The sequence below is a fragment of the Adiantum capillus-veneris genome, chromosome 25, assembly GCF_014529385.1.
Source record: "Adiantum capillus-veneris isolate H3 chromosome 25, ASM1452938v2, whole genome shotgun sequence".
Taxonomy (NCBI): domain Eukaryota; kingdom Viridiplantae; phylum Streptophyta; class Polypodiopsida; order Polypodiales; family Pteridaceae; genus Adiantum; species Adiantum capillus-veneris.
In genome coordinates this window covers 46,844,943-46,862,023 of record NC_140955.1, presented here as the reverse complement: position 1 = coordinate 46,862,023, position 17,081 = coordinate 46,844,943, and the positions used below count along the sequence as shown (strand labels likewise).

General features: G+C 43.8%; 1 pseudogene across 1 annotated transcript in view; it reads left to right on the top strand.

The window, feature by feature from the left end:
• LOC147424829 (ATP-dependent DNA helicase 2 subunit KU80-like) overlaps positions 1 to 15,850 on the top strand; it is a 47,749-nt pseudogene extending 31,899 nt beyond the window's left edge. Inside the window, exons 10-12 of the transcript XR_015186389.1 lie at positions 13,765 to 14,094; positions 14,183 to 14,313; positions 15,062 to 15,850. The product of XR_015186389.1 is annotated as an ATP-dependent DNA helicase 2 subunit KU80-like (transcript). The remainder of the gene's footprint in view (positions 1 to 13,764; positions 14,095 to 14,182; positions 14,314 to 15,061) is intronic.
• Positions 15,851 to 17,081: the final 1,231 nt, after the last annotated feature.

Here is a 17,081-nt window from a genome sequence, read left to right as displayed (position 1 = left end):
GATGGGAAAATTCGTGTACGAGCACATATGCTGCAAGTTCGGGGTGCCATTGGAGTTACCCTCTGACAGAGGGCCAGGGTTTAGAGGTGAAATGTTCGATTTCTTATGCAAAAAGCTTGGCATAGAGCATAAATACAGCACCCCTTATTATCCGCAGTGCAATGGACTTAATGAGAGGTTTAATGGAGAATTGGTGAAGATTCTGACAAAAATGACTTTAACACATGCCAAAACTTGGGACTCAGAGTTGCCTTGTGCGTTATGGGCATATAGAACGGCAATAAAAACTAGCACGGGATTCTCACCATATCACTTGGTTTATGGCAAAGAAGCCTTGATGCCTATTGAAGTGCAAATCCCTGCACTCAAGTTTTTGTCATTGCAAGATGAAGAGCAACAAGATGCTTGGCAACAAAGGTTATTGGATTTACAATGTCTGCAGCTAGACAGGCTTCTGGCCTTGGATTACTATCAAGAAATATGTAAAAAGGCCCAGAAAAGAGCTAATCAATGCATGAAAGATAAGGAAATTGAGAAAAGAGATCTTGTTTTGCGATACAATAGTAAATTGGACCACACTTTCCAAAAGAAGTTTCAGATCAAGTGGGAGGGTCCTTTTATTGTTGTAAACAAGTTTGATAATGGGACATATCAGTTGGCTGATTTAGATGGTACACTACATAGCTACCGTGTTAATGGTTATAGACTTAAGAAGTATTTAGCACGACTGATGACTATTGCGACAGATGAGATGCTATCAATGGAAACAAAGAGTGTGAATGCGCCACATAAGGTGGATGAGGTTTCTGGGGATGAGCTGCATCAATTGTTCACCCTGGGGACCTCTGCTTGTCATGAATGATCAAGCAGGCTAAGGGGGGTTGACAAGTTATGTCAGGCATTTTTTGGATGAGTACAAAAGCCATAAATGATGCCAAAAAAACTTGCTGACCACCCTCATGTATATATATGTACATAGTGCTTCCAGTTTTGAAAGTGTCCGTGTAAAAACCCTGTACAAAGGCTTGGTTTTGGTCAAGCTGTTGGTTGAGTTTTGGGTTGGTCGAGCTTGCAAAAAATAGTTTTTAATGAGCATTCCTAGCCATGCTTGATAGCTTGCAAATCGGACTTCGACATCATGAGTTACATGCATTCGAAGTGGATAGTTTTTCACTTAAAAAGTGGCGGCGGATGCACGTGAGAAGACGGCAAGTGGGCCGACTTGATGGTTTTTTTTAGTAATGGCATGCTTAGAAATTTCTGGAGTTAGCCGGGGTAATAAGTTCCAAGCCGTGCTTTACCGCACTATATTTGGTGGTCGGGGTCACCCGCTACGCCTGCGAGAAAATGGCTCAGTTTGGGGGCAAAACAAAAATTTCAGGTTTGGACATGGGGAAGTTGGGGAGAGCATGCCATGTGGCAATGGAATAACCCCACATGGGGGGGAGCATGTGAAAATTGGAGGGTATAAGGGGGGGAGTGTGTACCCCTAATGGTGTATCAAAGGAGTTAATGGAGCTTCTTGGCCTTGCTTGAGAGGGCTCGTGGGCTTTGGGGAGAGGAGGGGACGCTCAATCTGTGTTCCCATTGCCTGGACAGGCGCCTGGCCCATTTTTTGGTCCCTGGACAGTGTCCCCCCCCCCCCCCCCCCCCACTTGCCTTGGTCAAAAAGTGGCCGATAGCCCATTTTTTACCCAAAAAAGGCTCAAAATGGACCAATAGAAAGGTGCCTAAAGAGGGAAATGAAGTCGGCTAAGAAGGGAGAGAAAATCCCTTGGGATAAGAACCAAAAAAATCCCCCTTTAGTAGCTGTATTTTTCTGCACATCCTTTTTTGCTTACAAAGACTTGTTTTTTGGAGCTTTTGAGAGACCTTCCATCTTCAAAAGCTTGTAACTTTCTCGTCGGTATCAGAATCAAGCATATGGATGCTCTACGGAGATTCTCACGACACAAGCTTCGTCTTCATGGTCTCGGTTTTCTAAAATTTTAGTCATGGTTTGAGTTAGAGCTGTTTCTCGCCCATCTTCACAGGTGTTCGACTTTGGTGTTTTCTACCGTCATACAGGGTTTCTTTCCAACGGTGTGACTCGTGCAGAGCTATAGAGGCGCTTGTTTTCCTTGTCGTTTGCACGCTAACACCGTTAAGCGAAAAGGTTGTGACCGAATGCCACTGTCCACGTTTTACGGGTCACAGCGGCATTGCTACCACCTTGAATGGGGTAGAGAGACTTCTTTTGGTCGAGACTCAAAAAGAATGTGGACGAGTTTGTGCGCAGTTGCTTGGTATGCCAGAAGGTCAAGTTTGACAGGCATAAAGCACAGGGATTGTTATAGCCTTTGCCCATACCCACCGGGATTGTTATAGCCTTTGCCCATACCTACCCGCCCCTGGGAAAGTATTGCAATGGATTTCATTTTTGATCTCCGAGACCACAGAGTGGTCACGATGGCATCTGGACTCTTATTGACAGCTTTAGCAAGCAGACTCGTTTCATTCCAGTGAAGAAAACAGTCAAGCTGGATCATTTAGCGAGACTGTTTGTGGCCCAGATCTTCAGATTATATGGCAGGCCTGAGACGATTGTCTCCGATAGGGACCTCAGATTCACGAGTTTGTTTTGGAAGGCAGTTTGAGAGGACATTGGCACCAGTGTGATAGGGAACGGGGGAACACGGCCCAAACGTTCCGAAACGGCATTCCGGACGAGTCCCGTTCCCGAAACGGAGATGGGAACGGAACACCGTTCCGGAGCAGGGTGTAACCGGAATGGTGTTCCGGAATGGAGGGAACGAGGCGGAACATGTGGCGGAACGGCGAAACGTGGGACGGAACGGGCAAAATTAGGCATTTGGGGGGGAAAAAGTGGGCATACTTGGAGCTGTTCGGAAAACATATTTGGTGCGGTTTGAGGGCAGGTTAGGGGGCAGATTTGGGGTTGTTTAGGAGTTTATCTGGGACTGAGCTGAATGGAGGTAATTCAAGCCTTACTTTAGGTGGACCGTTCCGGCCCCGTTCCCGTTTCGCCCCCCCCCCCCCCCCCCCCCCCCCGTTCCCGTTCCTTGTAACTATGATTGGCACGCGGTTGCAGTTCTCGTCATCTTTTCACCCGCAGACTGACGGGCAATCTGAGATTGCTAATTCAGTGTTTTTAGATTTATTGAAGTGTTACATCTCGAATCAAAAGACTCAATGGAAAAAGTACTTACCTTTGGTGGAATTTGCCTACAACACGATACACTCTTCGACGGGGAAGGCGCCATTTGAGATTATTGAAGGTGCTGCGAAGGTTCCACCCTTCCTAAGCACGAAAGAAAAGATTTTTGAAGCCGATTAGTACACGCACGACTTGGACACGGCTTTTGCCAAGGTCCACGAGGCTTTGCAAAAATCTCAGGAAAGACAAAAAAGGGAAGCAATTGCCATTGTCGCGTTTTGAAATTGAAGGAGAATGATGGGGTGCTCTTACGTTTTGAGAAGCCACGCCTTAGAAAGAAAAAGGGAAAGGAGAGGCTTTTTCCAAAGCTTAGTATGAGATACTACGGACCTTTCCAGATCTCCGAAAAGATCAATGATGTCTCCTTCCGATTGAAATTGCCCGACACATCTTTTTAAGGTGATGTGCCTGAAGATGGGGAGTAGATGAGCAACCCAAAGTGGAAGAAAACGAGGAGATCCTTGTTCCTGAATAGATATTGGCACATAAGGACAGAAAGAATAAGGGTAAAGTGAGAAGGCGGTTCTTGGTTAAATTCAAGAACTACCCTGCATTGGATGCGAAGTGGATGGAGGAGGAGGACCTAGCAGATACTCCTCAGATTGTGAAACTTTACCTTGAAGCTTTTGGTTTAACATAGTCTACTCCAAATGGAACCTCGCATTCAGCTTGGCTGGATATTTGGTGCAGTGGGTTTGCACAAGAGGGGAGTTACTCCGCTCCTTTGTCAACAGATGCCTCGATTTTTGAATACTAGAGTCGCTGATGTCTCTTTGAGCTTCAGGGATACTGAGAGCTGACAATATTCTGCTGTATGACTTTATGAAATGGAATTCCGGAAAATATGAAACTGATTTGTTCTTGACTTGTTTAAGTGCAGGAATTGACAGACGAAATGACTCCAGCATTTTGGTTTGAATGATCTCGATAGACATGGTTGCAATAGGGATTAGTCAATCGGGCATCTATGAGGTCTTGAATGGATCTAGATGCGATTGCTAATTGCATTGCCGATAAATCATGGTTTGAGATCCGAATGAATGTTGAATGTGATTTGTCATGTGATGTCCTGTGATGTCGTGTGATGTGACTGTTGATTGGTACATGTACTAGATGTGTGTTCCTAGTACGTCGGTACTAACAATCAGTGTCTGCTAAGACAATTTATGGCTTCTGTGTGTTTTGCAGGTGTAATCGAGGGCGATTACAATGCTTTCAAGAGGGAGGTATGTCACAACTCAGTGACGTGGCTGTCCAGTACACACACACCCTCTTCCAAGGACTCCCAGCTGGCTTGCTGAAATTGCTGACGTGGCACTGCCGTACGGACAGACCCGTAGAATCCGGCGCGAAATGCGGAAATGTTGACACGTGGCAGGCTGTACCGACGTTCGTGATTCACGGCATTGCTTTTGGGCAGTTTGCATGGTCTGCTTTTCTACGAGAGAGAGAGAGAGAGAGAGAGAGAGAGAGAGAGAGAGAGAGAGAGAGAGAGAGAGAGAGAGAGAGAGAGAGAGAGAGAGAGAGAGAGAGAGAGAGAGAGAGAGAGAGAGAGAGAGAGAGAGAGAGAGAGAGAGAGAGAGTGCTAAAAGCTTTGCTTTATCTATTAAAAGAAGGAGAGAGAGCTTGTGAGAGACGGAGAGCTTTTGCTTTATTTGGCCAGGCTTTTGATTTTCAGCTTTTGGGGCTTTGCTTTTGGCATCCCTTATAAACCTTTAAATAAGTTGGCAGGCCTCCCACTTCTTAGAGCATTTGGACGTAGAGTCTGAGAGTGAGAGCCTCCCACTCGCTTATACTTTGAGTTGCAGATTAATACAAAAAGAAATACCGAAAGGGGCGCCAGTCTTTGGGGCCAATATCTCTAGGCACGGAACTCCGCCAGGCCAGTGTCGAATCAATTGTAACTGTGAACTATTTTGAAGTATATTCTTGTAGTGTCGCGGTAGAATCTCGACTTGGGGTGTCCAAGTCTGTTACATACAGTCTAGTCGTGACCATTGATCTTTTCGGGAAAACGGAGAAGATCGTGCGTATCAAACACTTTGGTGCTAAATGTAAAATTAACGCATGAACTATGCGCTAAGTGTGATGGGTTTCAACTTGAATAAAACCAGAGTTACGTGAGATCTCGTGAATTTGAACCGAAGGGCATCCTTGCCATTTTTTTGTCTTCTTCTTGGGGTAGTCTTTAATTTGGTGGCCCGTTTGGCCACAACCAAAGCAAGCTCCCTTTTTCATTGCATCAACAATGATAGCATTCTTGGCTTTCTTCTTATGTTGAGCACCACGAGAGGCAGTGTCGAGAGAAGGTCTCAACAACAATTTGGCCCTTTGCTAGAATTGGGGCCGCTTCCTCGAAGTGCCCTCGGTAGATTGGTGATCAAAACTTCTTTTCTTCTCATAATTCGCTCCATTTATCAAATGGAACGTTTTGGCCTTTGCCACAATATCCTCGACATCAATCAGGGCTTTATCCTTAATCAAGGCCCAATAGTAATCTTCATGCAAACCCAACAAATACATATGCACGGCATGTGTAGAAGCCACCTTACAAAAGGTGAGTGTTTCCTTGAAAGCCGTGGTATACTTGTCAACGGACAGAGTTTTCATTGACAGACTCTGTAACTTAGCATAGACTTTCAAAGGATCGATTTTTGCGAAATTCTTCTTGAATTTGACGCTAAAGTTAGCTCACCTAATTGAACTAAGAATTCGGACGGTTCCTCTCTATTTGCGTAGTAAGGCGCTTACCTAGTGGAGCCTGTTGGCCCCAAAGGTTGGTGCCCCTTTCGGTATTTATCGACGCGTAGAGAGAGAGAGTGTCGCAGGCAGCATCTAGAGAGAAAATTATTGCGCACAACTTCTGAGCAAAGGGGAGCGAAATAAAAACTTTAAGTAGACAAGCCACGTTAGACTCTAGGCTGCTACGCTCCCTCTCCGGACTCACAACATGCAGTCCACGCTGGACTCTACAGGTACTATCACATGACACATCCCAACCCTATGTGTCTGTGGACAAGCTACACCACAACAGAGTTTAGTCAAGTCTAGATTAGCAGTGATCTGGCACTTTTGTGAGTCTATTCGTAGACCGTGCATACCCAGTCACTTAGCATAGATGCATATCCTCCGATTGCACACAGCATGATCATCAGTATTCCCTTCAGGATCCATCAGATTCAGTTAGGGGAATTTTCCAGTGCATTTAGCCTATTTTCCTATTTTTGGTTATTTTCACTTATTATTTTTAAGTGACTTTCCAACAAAAGTAGGTAGGGCAATTTTGCAAAGTTAATATATAAGCAAACCCAAGTTAGCACTTTCTGGCAGAAGAGGCAGCAAGAGCTTCCCGCTCAACAGGCAACTTCTCAGCAGTACCCCCCCTCAGCATTAGACGAGCCTTGGTCCAAAGAACCCTCACATGAAGTATTATGTATTTGCATGATTGATACGCACGCATTGTTCAAGTGTTTCATTCGTGATCATTTCCTGTATTTTAGTCAGCGTCGTTATAAGATCCCTTTTGCTAGGCATGACATATTGTATATTGAGCACGTTTCTCTCATGGATGAGCACTATGCGGATGTTTCATGAAAAGTTGAAAAGTTTGTATGTAAGGAAGTCATAATCCATGTCTCTTCCTTGGCATGACACAGTTTCCGAAAGAGCACATGATAGTATGGTCACCAAGCATGGGCATTTCCATTATGATTTGCCACAGTTGATTGATTTTGATCAAACAGAAAAGATTCGATCTCATTGTTTGCATGTGGTTGATGAACGGGTTGTCACTCCGTCTATTTGTTCATCTACATTGCATACACAGTCTTTAGCAAAGACAATATTTTTTTCCTTCACTTTACATGGAATGGGTATGTTCATGGTTTTGTGTTGGAGATGGTTTCAGGAATTTTCAGCTATGGAGATTCTTGAAGACAAAGGAATCATGACTCTAGACAAAGTTGAAGCATCCAAGGAGCCACAGAAGACTTTGTGTCGCTTTTAGCGCGGCCCAAAGAAGCAAGCATTGCAGACCTCTATGAAGTTCAAATACCGCACGACCCACACATCAAAGTGGGCCGGCGAAGAGTCCCTTCCAGGAATCCGGATGCTGTTGGCTATCTCCCTCGACGCCAAACAGTTCGGTACCAGTATCTCACTTTGAAAAGGAGGGGATGTCACGTGACACATCCCAACCCTATGTGTCCGTGGACAAGCTACACCACAACAGGGTTCAGTCAGTTCAGTCAAGTCTAGATTAGCAGTGATCTGGCACTTTTGTGAGTCTATTCGTAGACCGTGCATGCCCAGTCACTTAGCATAGATGCATATCCTCCGGTTGCACACAGCATGATCATCAGTATTCCCTTCAGGATCCATCAGATTCAATCAGGGGAATTTTCCAGTGCATTTTAGCCTATTTTTCTATTTTTAGTTATTTTCACTTATTATTTTTAAGTGACTTTCCAACAAAAGTAGGTAGGGCAATTTTGCTAAGTTAATATATAAGAAAACCCAAGTTATCACTTTCTGGGAGAAGAGGCAGCAGGAGCTTCCCGCTCAACAGGCAACTTCTCAGCATTACCCCCCCCCTCAGCATTAGACCATCGGTGTTAGGTGCAGCGGAATGAATGTTGTATTTTCTCAAGATTAGTGATCCTTATTGCTCAAGGTTCCTTTTAGTTCTTAGGGAAAGAGAGAGCTTTCCGTCTTATGGAGAGTGCTATGATCACGAACAAAGTGAGTGGATATTGTGCGTGCAAGCGAATGAGACTGAGAGAAGGACAGAGAAGAGATACGACACCCGAGAGGTTGTAAAACCCTCCTCCGAAGGCCCCACTCTCGTCGGCCAGAGTGGTCTACTTTGATTGCACAAAGGTGTACAATGCGAATGCAATGGGACTATGCCGAGACGACGACGACTTGATGGCTGAAATCTGGGATCTTTTATCTGTTGATTTTCATGTTCTTGGTGGCTGAAAATGACTGTTTTGGCTGCATTTTGATGGCTGAGAATGGGGGAGCATCTGCAACCAACTTGGGGGGAATCTGCTACTTTGCTAACTGTTGAAAACCCGATGATCTTTACGGGGCTGAATCTGCTACTTCTTGTGGGCTGAATCTGCTACTTATCGTGGGCTGAATCCGCAAGTTTTCTATTGCTGAAAATCCAAAACGCTAGAGACTGAGGTTGACCAAAAACGCTAGCCGATCTTGCATCTCCAAAAACCTGGGCATGTGAAAAACGCCAAGTATGTGTTGGTCTTTCCGGCGACAATCTAATGCAAAAACGCTAGGTCTTCTGTGGAGAAAACGCCAGAGTAGTTGCGGGGGTTGGTCTTGCTGAGAAGTTGCCTGTTGAGCAAGGTGCTCTTGTTGCCTCTTCTGCCAGAAAGTGTGAACTTTGGTTTGCTTATATATATTAACTTAGCAAAATTGCCCTACCTACTTTTGTTGGGAAGTCACTTAAAAATAATAAGTGAAAATAACCAATAAATAGGAAAATAGGCTAAATGCGCTGGAAAATTCCCCTAACTGATGCTAATGAATTCTGATGGAGATTCCGATGATCATGATGTGTGCAACAAGAGGATATGCATCTATGCTAAGTGACTGGGCATGCACGGTCTACGAATAGACTCACAAAAGTGTCAGATCACTGCTAATCTAAACTGACTGAACCCTGCTGTAGTGTAGCTTGTCCACGGACACATAGGGTTGGGATGTGTCACGTGACATGCCCTCCTTTTCAAAGTGAGGTACTGGTACCGAACTGTATGGCGTCGAGGGAGATCGCCAACAGCATCCGGCTGGAAGGGACTCTTCGCCGGCCCACTCCGATGTGTGGGCGTGTGGTACTTGAACTTCATAAAGGTCTGCAACTCTTGCTTCTTTGGGCCGCGCCGAAAGCGACACAAAGTCTTCTGAATCTCCTTTCTTGCTTCAACTTCGTCTAGAGTCGTGCTTCTTTCGTCTTCGAGAATCTCCATGGCTGAAAATTCCTGAAACCATCTCCAACACAAAACCATGACCATACCCATTCCATGTAAAGTGAAGGAAAAAAATCGTGTCTTCTCTAAAGACTGTGTATGCAATGTAGATGAACATAGAGACGGAGTGAGAACCCGTTCATCAAACACATGCAAACAATGCGATCGAATCTTTTTTGTTTGATCAAAATCAATCAACTGTGGCAAATCACAATGGAATTGCCCATGCTTGGTGCTCATACTATCATGTGATCTTTCTGAAACTGTGTCATGCCAAGGAAGAGACATGCAATGCAACTTCCTTACATACAAACTTTTCAGCTTTTCATGAACAATCCGCATACATTCGTGCTCATCCATGAGAGAAACGTGCTCAACATACAATATGTCATGCCTAGGAAAAGGGATCACATAACGATGCTGACTAAAATACAGGAAACCTTCACGAATGAAACACTTAAACAATGCGTGCTTATCAATCATGCGAACACACAATACTTCCTGTGAGGGTTCTTTGGACCAAGGCTTGAGAGCCAAGATCGCTTCTTCAGGATCTATCGAATCTTCTTGTGGGGGATCTGTGGACCTTGACTCGAAAGCCAAGATCGATTCTTGGTGATTGATCGAATCTACAACGAGGTTAGCTTCGATAGAAAAAGCATCCACTAACACATCATCCTTGTGAACAATCACATCATCTTCGTGCAACTCATCATGCTTGTGAGAAATCACATCTTGATCATGCAAATCATCATGCTTGTCATTGTCATCCAAATCATTATGCTTAGCAATATCATTCAAATCATCATGCTTATCTTTGTCAATCAAATCATTGTGCTTATCATTGTCAATCAAAACATCATGCAAGTCATTGTCAATCAAATCATCATCATGCTTCACACAATCATGCAAATCCTGTGTGTCATGCTTTGGAGAAGAAGAGACTGAGAGAGTCTCCTTTCCCCAAATCTCTTGCATCTGTTCTTGAACTTGAGAATAGAGTCGCCAAAACTCTTTGTTGTGGTGGTCGCTCTTTTCTTTGAGGGCTTTGTTCTGGCGATCAAATTCTGCTTGTCTTGCTTTGCTCTCTCACGCTATGGCTGCCATTCTTTCTTGGTACTTATGCTTGATGGCTGCCATGTCTTCTTTGTAGGCTTTTCTTTCTGCTTCTCTTTCTTGGTCCAACTCCTCCATAGGAGTTAGTGCAATCTTTGTCGTAGATGGGGAAGGGTCGCAAAAACCTCATGGTGGGGAAAATTCTTCTTAGCCTCTCTCATGCTCATCACCTCCAAGCAAAGTATCCATTCCGCTTCGAGTGATGATCATTCTGAAGTTGTGGGTTCTTGTGGTCTTTGGTTCTTAAGTTCACGAGGAACTTGGGTTCTTGAGGGTCTTGAGGTTCTTGAGGTCCTTGATTCGTGAGAATCCTGGGTTCTTGAGGTTCTTGAGGGTCTTGGGTTCTTAAGTTCACGAGGAACTTGGGGTTCTTGCGGGTCTTGGGTTCTGAAGTTCACGAGGAACTTGGGGTCCTGAGGTTCTTGAGGTCCTTGACTCGTGAGAATCTTGGGTTCTTGAGGTTTTCTTTCGCTTGCAACTCGTGTTGGAGAAGGATCTTCTCTTCACCCGAGTTCTACCCTTTTCTGCGGGCGCACCCCTTGGCGGCCTTGCGCTCACACCAAGGTTGCTTTTTCCCACCTCACGTCGATTGGCCGGCCGCTAAGTGCACGGTCCGCTCTCAATGAGTGAAAAGAGACACAAGGGGAGGCTGGACAAGCCCTTCTTTCTTGGGATTCCTGTCACTCTTCAACAAAACACGATTAGGAATCGCCACGCCCAAGTAAACTTGGGTTCGTGCGATCGCAACAAGAAAAATAAATCTTCTGGTTCTTGTGGTTCTTCCCCTGAGTAATACAGAACACTTCCAAAGCTCTGATACCAATGTTAGGTGCAGCGGAATGAATGTTGTATTTTCTCAAGATTAGTGATCCTTATTGCTCAAGGTTCCTTTTAGTTCTTAGGGAAAGAGAGAGCTTTGCGTCTTATGGAGAATGCTATGATCACGAACAAAGTGAGTGGATATTGTGCGTGCAAGTGAATGAGACTGAGAGAAGGACAGAGAAGAGATACGACACCCGAGAGGTTGTAAAACCATCCTCCGAAGGCCCCACTCTCGCCGACGAGAGTGGTCTACTTTGATTGCGCAAAGGTGTACAATGCGAATGCAATGGACTGATGCAATGGGACTATGCCGATGACAACGACGGTGATGACGACGACGACTTGATGGCTGAAATCTGGGATCTTTTATCTGCTCATTTTCATGGTCTTCTTGGTGGCTGAAAATGACTGTTTTGGCTGCGTTTTGATGGCTGAGAATGGGGGAGCATCTGCAACCAACTTGGGGGGAATCTGCTAATTTGCTAATTGTTGAAAACCTGATGATCTTTACGGGGCTGAATCTGCTACTTATCGTGGGCTGAATCCGCAAGTTTTCTATTGCTGAAAATCCAAAACGCTAGAGACTGAGGTTGACAAAAAACGCTAGCTGATCTTGCATCTCCAAAAACGCCAGGCATGTGTTGGTCTTTCCGGCGACGATCTGATGCAAAAACGCTAGGTCTTCTGTGGAGAAAACGCCTGAGTAGTCGCGGGGGTTGGTCTTGCTGAGAAGTTGCCTGTTGAGCAAGGTGCTCCTGCTGCCTCTTCTGCGAGAAAGTGTGAACTTTGGTTTGCTTATATATTAACTTAGCAAAATTGCCCTACCTACTTTTGTTGGGAAGTCACAAAAAATAATAAGTGAAAATAACCAATAAATAGGAAAATAGGCTAAATGCACTGGAAAATTCCCCTAACTAATGCTAATGAATTCTGATGGGAATTCCGATGATCATGATGTGTGCAACCGGAGGATATGCATGTATGCTAAGTGACTGGGCATGCACGGTCTACGAATAGACTCACAAAAGTGCCAGATCACTGCTAATCTAAACTGACTGAACCTTGCTGTAGTGTAGCTTGTCCACGGACACATAGGGTTGGGATGTGTCACGTGACAATCGCCGTCTCCATTCCCTTGGCGTTTTCCCCTACAGAAAGCCATCGCCCACAACCTCCTTGTTCTGGCGCTCGTTCCCCCTTCAGGCAGCCCCTCAAGCCAGCGTTTTGGGATTGCAAACATCAGCTGGCCATAGTGTTTTTCCCTCATCGTTTTCAGCCAAAAACGCCAGCCAACTATTTCACATTATCAGCATTTTGCAGCGTTTTCAGTAGGTGCTTAAAGCCATAAAAACGCAGCCTGACAGGTGCGTAACATCAGCGTTTTCACCTTCAGCAGGAACCCCGGCAAAGCCCTCATTTTCAGCCCTTAAGACAGCAGTAAGACAGTCCATTTCAGCCCCGAAACAGTCCACGAAAAACAGCAGTTAGAAGACCTCATATTTCAGCCACCAAGTCGTCGTCGTCATCACTGTTGTCGTCATCGGCATAGTCCCATTGCATCAGTCCGTTGCATTCGCATTGTACACCTTTGTGCAATCAAAGTAGACCACTCTCGCCGATGAGAGTGGGGCCTTTGGAGGAGGGTTTTACAACCTCTCGGGTGTCGTATCTCTTCTCTGTCCTTCTCTCAGTCTCATTCACTTGCTCGCACAATATCCACTCACTTTGTTCGTGATCATAGCACTCTCCATAAGACGGAAAGCTCTCTCTTTCCCTAAGAACTAAAAGGAACCTTGAGCAACCTTGAGCAATAAAGATCACTAATCTTGAGAAAATACTATATTCATTCCGCTGCACCTTACAGGTACTCCCTCTAACACAGAGAGGCCCTTCTCTCTCTCTCTCTCTCTCTCTCTCTCTCTCTCTCTCTCTAGCAGATTTGTTGCACCCTTCACCTCTGCAAGAAGCACACAAATTGTGTACAAGCTAATTTCTCAGAATTTTTCTGAAAATTCAGCAAATAACATTTTAATACTCTAGTTTTTGTCGAAAATCAGCGAAAATAACTAAAAAATTCTGAGTTTTGTTTAAAATCAGTAAAAAATCAGCAGTCGCACATGTCAAATCCCTGATTTTTGACAAAAATCAGCAAAAAGAGCATCAATTTTGACCTGCACACATGCTCATGAGAAGAAAAATCAGTAATTTCAGCGATTAGCGATTGAAAATTACACAAAATTACGGTTATCCCATCTAGGCCAACCCATAGGTATGCACATGGTCCTTCCTACAATCTAGCCGACTCTGATACCCTCTCCTCTAAGTCGGACATAACACCCCTCCTCTTGTTGACCCTCTCTCTCTCTCTCTCTCTCACACACACACACACACACACACACACACACACACACACACACACACACACACACATTCACAACAATACTATTTTTTATTTTTGGGCAGGCCATGTTGAATTCTCTAACATTTCTTATGCTTGTTGGAATTAACTAAGCATTATTTTTTGTGTATGTGGTCCGCCGTTTTCCTAGTTCTTTGTTAATTAAGGTCTCATTTTCTTATGTAGGCCATTGTGACTTTTCACCTTGTTGTCATTGGCAGAAGGGTAAGAGGTCTGGTCAATTCTGGAGAGAGAAGGAGAAGGTGGAGGAGGATGCAAGAGGCGAAGAAGATTCAGGGATGACTGATGTTAGTCAAATATCTTTTGACAGCTTGACAGCTTGAAAGGTATCTGAGGTCGGAAGCATACAGCCCGTTCAGGATTTTCAAGCTATGCTAGCACGCGGAGACAGCGATGAGTGGGTGACGAAAGCCATTCGGCAAATGAAAAAGCTCATAGTCAACTTTCTTGACTCTGCATATAAAGGAAACACTTATGAGAAGTCCATGGCTTGTCTATCTGCTATGAGAAAAGGATGCGTCGAACAGGAGGTTAGTGTATTAGAAGATATTTGGTTTTATTTTTGCTATTTGTGAGTGGAGTTGTGCTGACTGGTCATTGTCATGCTCACAAAATCAGGAGCCTATGGAGTTTAACGATTTTCTTCGTGACCTTGCAAATAAATGTCGCGGAAAGCGATTGGATGACTTCTGGGATCTGGTTCGAGATCAGCGATTGACCTTAATCAGCAAAGAGGAGGCTCCAGACAGGTATGCCATTGGTAACCATCTCTTGATGATGTGCCAAATCCAACCTTTATGTAAAGGCATTGCACAGCAGAGTGGATCAAACTTGGACTTTCAGCCTATAGTTCTGAACCTTAGAGCTGAGCCTTTGGCTGGTTTGGCACTCCAAATATGAGCAGACACAGTTCTTATGTCAATGTATTTATGAATGCATTCATGATTCGGTTTAAAAACATGCCATGATGCTAGTGATACATGATCTCATTCCAAGGATGCATTGATGCTATGGACACACTGTTACCTCAGCGCTGAGTGCTGAATGGTATGAAAAATATTAGTGAATTTAAAATGAAACCATTATATATTGCTCAGGGGGATCCGAAGGGTTTTAGTACAATTTAGCAAACAAGCTCCTACATTCTAGTAAAGCTACAAATACAAACAATTTCGCGAGTATGAGCTTGCATTTTGGGATTCTAACCAATCAAAATTGATTGGAATCCCTCAAAAGAAGGAGAAACTTTAGGAAAAGTGTTCCTCTTCACCCAGCCAGTCGGGTTTTAACTTTTCAATGAGAGTGAGGAATATTAACTTCTGATTCCACACTAGTCACTAGTACGTTGGGAGACTCGGATCTTAGAAGCAAGTAGTTGAAAAACAGTTTGTCTACGAGTGCATGTACTATGTACCATGGGGCATAAACTCTACATGCTTTAGGAGAGTGTGTGCGTGCGTGTGTGTGGTTAAACTCGTTGGTGCTGGTGTTCTACAGTGATGTTAGTGAAGAAGAGGCTTTGGCTTTCATAAGCAAAGATGGGGCACAAGAAACTGCCAAAGAACCAGTTCAGGAGGAGGAAATTGATGAAATGGAAGAGTTGTTGGGAGCTGCAGTCTGAACTCGATCAATGTGTGCTTTTGCTCACTTGCCATCAAAATTATCAGCCATCGCGGAGGCCTACGGTGTTTTGACGGCGATTGCAGAGACAAAAAGAATCTAAAGTGTAATACTTTTGTAAATATGTTACAGAGAGGTCTTGTTGTAAAGAGTGTGTAGTGTCCCTAAGAAAAAAGAGGTTATGACCAGAGTCTGAATGAGATTGGAGCTCTACATTGTTTCAAAGAGCTCAAGCTTACACGCCTGCTTTTTTGGGCTGTGATATGGTGTCCTAGTAGAGTTCAAGAAATCAATACTTGCTATTGTTTCAGAATACATGGTGTATCATTTATGATTGTTTAATCTTCTTTGTTAGCACTGCCTTTCAAGAGAAAGGGAGTGTTGATGCGGAGGTTTCTTTTTGAGCCCGTGTAAAAAGGGCATGCTGTTCTCGAACTTTGCCATGTGGGTGGAAAGAAATAGTAAGAGGCGGACATTGACGATGCTCTTCAGCAACCGATGCAGTACATCCTCGGACAGCACCCAATGCTCAACATCCTTAGACATTGATGTCTTCTTGAAATCTAGTAGAAATGGAAGCGATGCCCTGCCCCATAGTCAACCACATAGTCTAAGGGAACAAGCCTAAATGTGTATCTGATTTGACGCTCCAAGCTTTGTTGTCAATATTTGTTTCACTCCGATTTAGTGCTCTACATGAGGTGGTGTAATCTTGAATATGTTCTTGTGATGATGCTAGATTGCTTGTAAAAATAGACTAACTAGAGCAAGTCATACGGAACCACGTCCCGATATTTATGGTGGACGTGTTGCATCACTGGGGGTGCTATTTTCGTTAACTTGTGATGAAGTGCACAAGGCAAAAGGTTCAGAAATCACCACGAACGGCCTAGACATTGGCATGTGAATAAGGGGGAGATATGTCCACAAAGAGCTCTCCTCTTTCAGCATTAGAAAAATCCTAGGTTAACCGAGTAGAGAATGTAGCTTGAAAATTCCAGGTCCATTATCCAAAAAGCCTTTGGATAATGGATCCTAATGCATTGAAGTAGTTCATGCACGACACATTTTTAATATTTTTGATAGTCAAAAGTTTCAACTTTTTCTTTTCTTTTGCTCGTAGCTTCTCAAGCTGTAATCAAGTATGAATACATTTGGTCAAACCAAGAGGTTCAACTTAATGCTCTCTCTTGAATATGTTCCTCATTGCTCGTGTTAAATTTCAATCCCAATGTCACTATATGTCCACTTAGAAAGAATTAATTGAAGTATTGTTTAATACTTTAGATTATAATGTTTTAAGTCTAGCCTACTCACACTACACAAATGCATACCAAGCACGACTAGTACATGAGTGAACAACAAAAAAGCCAGTGGAATGTACATGTATGAAGTGGCCACTACTTTGGATAATGTGGGTAGGTTGAGATAGCTTGAGAGCAACATGACGACGCTTACTTTATCGATGTTTCGTCAAATACAAGCTTCCCAAGCTCAATTGGTGTAACCTTGGGAATATGGAAGGTGAGCTTAAATCCTTGTACACACACTAGGAGCACCCTAAAAGGGAGAGAAATCTTATTGGCTTATTAAAAGAAGTCTTTAACAAAGAAGGGAGTTAAAACATACATTTGACCATTTGACTTTTGCATGAATGATTGAAATCTTCTCTTGGAGGAGAGCCAAAAGGCCATCATTGAATGCCCTTAATCCCCAACATCAAGACTTTTATGGGATACAAAATTTAGCAAAAAGTTGAAGAAAATATGTAAAATCAAGAAAACCCAAAAAGCAAGGAAAATTTGATGAGTTCGGGATAGTAGACAAGTCTAGATAATCTCAAGCTGAAGAAAATTAGAAAAATGAGAAAATGAATGACAAAGAAGGCTTAAAATGG